Below are 4456 nucleotides of genomic sequence, written 5' to 3' on the forward strand. Positions count from 1 at the left end.
TGGTTACAATTGTGTGTTTGTAAAGCATATACTCTAATTATTGGGTTGTTCACATCTTCTACATTTTACCTAATTTTTATTTTCCTGAATTACTGAGAAAAGTGTGTTAAAATCTTCCATCATATTTATGGCTTTTTCAATTTCTTTTTGTAATTCTGTCAATTTTTTACTTTATATACTTTGAAGCTATTTATTAAATACATACATGTTTTAAATAGTTAGTTATACCTTCCTGGTGAATTTTTTTTTTCCTTTTTAACAAGAAGGGAAACCACTCAGACTGAATTATTTCCCTCTTACTCTCCTGGAGGAAGAGAAGAACCATCATCAATGGTACATGGTGGTTGCAGTGAAGCAACAAGAACCTGCTTCATGCTCAGGCAACAACACTAAGACTCCTCCTCATGGCTTCCAGCGCTCTACATGTTTAGAGAAACTTCTCTAGTAACGAACTATATGGAATGATCATGATTCTTGAAAGTATCGTCTTGAATTTTTCTTTTTATCATTATTTGTCCCTCCCCTCCCCTCCTCTTTCTTCTCCTCTCCTCTCCTCTCCTTTCCTTTCTCTGTACCCGGGCTGGAGTGCAGTGGCGCAATCCCCACTTACTGCAACCTCCACCTCCCAGGTTCCAGAGATCCTCCAGCCTCAGCCTCCCGAGTAGCTGGGATTATAGGCACCCGCCACCACACCTGGCTAAATTTTTTTTGTATTTTTAGTAGAGATGGGGTTTCACCATTTTGGCCAGGCTGGTCTTGAATCCCTGGCCTCAAGTGATCCTCCCACCTCAGCCTCCCAAAATGCAGGGATTACAGGTGTGAGCCACCATGCCCGGCTTTGTTTGGTTTCCTTCTTATTCCCAATAACGCTTGATGTCTGGTGTGACTACAAATATATTCACTTTATTTTGGCTAGTAGTAATATTTGCATGGGATGCTTTTTCATCTTGTACTCACAACATTTCTGTGCCCTTGTGTTTTAAGTACACCACTTGTAAACAACATATAGTTTGATTTTATTATTGTTTTAAAATACAATCTTCCATTAAAAAATCTGTCTATTTTCAATCTGTCCATTTTAAAAGTTAGACTTTTAACTGGAGAGTTTAGTATAATTAGTGGTGTATTTGGATTTTTTTTTTTTTGTCAGTTGAAACCCCAGAAGGAAATACATGGCATCATTTGTGAAAAAAAAAAAAAAAAAAAAAAAGCACTTACAAAAGTGCAGTCTGGGTATAGGAACACTAAAAGGAAAGCAACCTAGAGCTCATAACGGCAGGCTTCATTTCCACCAAAAGTGCTGGGGGAATGAGAGAAAGGAGTGGTTACTGGGACCTAGAGTCAGAGAAGGCTATGTGTAGAGTGACCTGACAAGAACTGAGACCTTTGGTTAAGGAATCAGCCAGTCTGAAGTAATCCTGCGGTGAGAAAGCTGGGGAAGTGAATACTCAACCTCACTTTTCTTCTTTCTGATCTTCTACTCTTCAGAAACAAGAGAGCGAGGAAGTCTCTGATTTTGTCCAGGGGAGTAATCTCTCAGGCCACACAGCAGGGTAGAAAAGTATATATAGACGGTGAATCTGGAAAGGCAAACAAGGATACCCAGTCCACATGTCTACTGTATTAATTTGTGTTTTCTATTATCCTTTTAAAAATTTGCTTTATTTAGGTATGGTTGGCATGCAGTAAACTGCACATAAATAAAACATACATGACAAATTTAGACAAACATATACACTCTTGAAACCATCACCACAATCAAGATAATAAATATAACCATCACTCCCCCCAAAATTCCTTATTTTCCTTGGTTAATCCCTCCCCATGGCTCCTAACCTGCATGCTCAACAATCACTGATCTGCTTTTGGTCACAATAGTTAAGTGTGCAATTTCTAGAATTTCATATATATGAATTCATATTACATATATATTTTTTGTCTATCTTCTTTCAGTGAACATAATTATTTGAGATAATTCATGTTATATGTGTCAATAGTTCATTGCTTTTAATTGCTGAGTAGTATTCCTTTGTACGGATATACCACAAATTATTTTTCTGTTTACCTTTTGATGGACATTTTGGTTGTTTTCAGCTGTTGGCTATTACAAATAAATCTATGAACATTTGCTTTCAAGTCTTTCTATGGACATATCTTTTCAATTTTTTAAAATTAAATACCTAGGAGTTGAGCTGGATCATATGGTAGTTGTATATTTAACTTTTTAAGAAACTTCCAAGTTTTCTACCAGCAGGATATGAAAGTTCTAGTTCCTCCACATCTTTGCCAACACTTGGTGTGGTCCATCTGTTTTATTTCAGCCATTTTGATAGTGGGCAACGGTGTCTCATGTGGTTTTAATGTGAATTTCCTAAATGTCTAGTGCTATTGCACATCTTTTCATGTACTTTCTTGTAATTTATGTGTCTTCTTTGGTGAAGTACCTATCTAAATCTTTTGCCCATTCAAAAAATTTGTTTTTTTGTTTTCTTATTATTGAGATTGGAGAGTTCCTTATATATTATGGACACTTTTTTTAATCAGATATATGATTTGCAAAGATTTTCTTCTAAACTGCAGCATGTCTTTTTATTGTTTCAGCAGTGTCTTCCAAAGGGAAGAATTTCATATTTCCTATGAAATCCAATTTATCTGCTGGGCATGGTGGCTCACACCTGTAACCCTAGCACTCTGGGAGGTTGAGGTGGGTGGCTTGCATGAGCCCAGTAGTTTGAGACCAGCCTGGGCAACATGGGAAAGCCCCATCTTTACAAAAAATACCAAAAAATCAGCTGCACATGATGGCACATGCCTGTAGTCTCAGCTACTTGGGAGACTGAGGTGAGAGAATCACCTAAGCCAGGGAAGTCAAGGCTGCAGTGAGCTGTGATTGCACCAATGCACTCCAGCCTAGGAAGGGAGGGACCCTACCTCAAAAGAAAATAAAATTTCAGTTTATCAACTTGTTCTTTTATACATCATGCTTTTGGTGTCACACATAATAAATCGTTGCCTAACCCAAGGTTGCAAAGTTTTTCTCTTATATTTTTCTCTAGAAATGCTATGGTTTTAGATTTTACATTTAGGTCTATGATCCATTTGAGTTAATTTTTCGTATGGTACAGAGTATAAATTAACTTTCATTTTTTTAATAGAGATATTAAATTGTTCCTGCATCATTTGTTGAAAGATTATCTTCTCTCCAATAAATTGCCAGTCCACTTTTGTCACAAATGTGCAAGTCTGGATAGACATGGTCTATTTCTGGACTCCAGTCTGTTCTGTTGCTTTGTCCATCTTGATAGCAATACTATCAAGTCTTGAGTACTATAACTTAATATTAAGTCTTAAAATCAGTTATTAGTCCTTCTGCTTCATTCTTCTTTATTTGTTTTAGCTAGGCCTTGCTTTTAAAATTTGTTAGGTGGGAACAGCAGAACGCTCAGTTTAGTGCTAATTATTTCTCACTAATGATAAAAGACCCTTCCAAGTAGTCTGTGAAATGCACCATTAATTTTGCATTTTCCAGTATGGCTGCTGGATATAGAAATTCTTTCTGGCCCCGTGTGAGCACCTGGTACTATTTCCTCTCATCGTTTTGGATTGTCCTTTTCCTGGCATCAGCTAGTTTTCTTATACACGTATTGATTCACATTTTGCTGAATACTTGAGGGCATCCTCTATATTTATTTTACTTTGGGCAATATTTCCTCCCAAGATTTATCAGGAAGATTACTAAATAATAAGTCTTTTAGAGAGTGTGTATAATACGTGATTTAAAGCAAAAATAATGTAACTTTATTTCCACTGGATGACTTACAAAATGCTTCAGAAAATGGAGTTCTGATGCCATTTTGGTCCTCAGGGCATATGGATAGATTCAACACAATGATTATTCAGTATCTTGAGTCAATCTGGTTAGTGACTAACAACTTTTTCTAATAGAATTCTTGATTCTCACCCCAGCCAATCCTGCCTTGTGTCCAACCATAAAAAATCTGGTTAATGTCCTAATAATACTAGAGAGCTCTTTCTGTCTTTTTCTGACAAATTGCTTAGCACAATCAGAGCAGTTCCCTTTAGACTAGCAGCAAGAAATAGTGCTTTCTGTTCCTCTGTCTGATGGTTCATTTGGCTTATTATTTTAAATTGGGCATAATAAGTTTCCCAGGATGATTTTCCTTCAGCGTTGACTGGTCTTTGCATTGGCTGATTACACAAATTGACCATATTGCCACTTGTTTCTGGTTCTTGAGGCTAGAAACTTGATTTGGGATTCCATGATGGGAAGGAATATTGTGATCCTTCTGGCTTAAAAGAGACTTTCTTTGCTTGACTGTTAGCTGAAAAGGGATCTAAACAAAGTTGCCAGAAATTTCCTTCTCTTCCTCATATTGCCTTTAGTGTTTATTATTCATTTTATTAAATCAATACTTTGATAAATTAATGCTTCTAT

The 4456-nt window shown here is 36.6% G+C and overlaps 1 non-coding gene across 1 annotated transcript; it reads right to left on the reverse strand.

Moving 5' to 3' along the window:
* Positions 1-270: 270 nt before the first annotated feature.
* On the reverse strand, positions 271-490 carry LOC116482836 (small nucleolar RNA U3). The gene has a single exon (XR_004252092.1). It is a non-coding gene; the product is annotated as a small nucleolar RNA U3 (small nucleolar RNA).
* Between the last annotated feature and the right edge of the window lie 3966 nt (positions 491-4456).

This window comes from Hylobates moloch, unplaced genomic scaffold (assembly GCF_009828535.3).
Source record: "Hylobates moloch isolate HMO894 unplaced genomic scaffold, HMol_V3 SCAFFOLD_14, whole genome shotgun sequence".
Lineage (NCBI taxonomy): Eukaryota > Metazoa > Chordata > Mammalia > Primates > Hylobatidae > Hylobates > Hylobates moloch.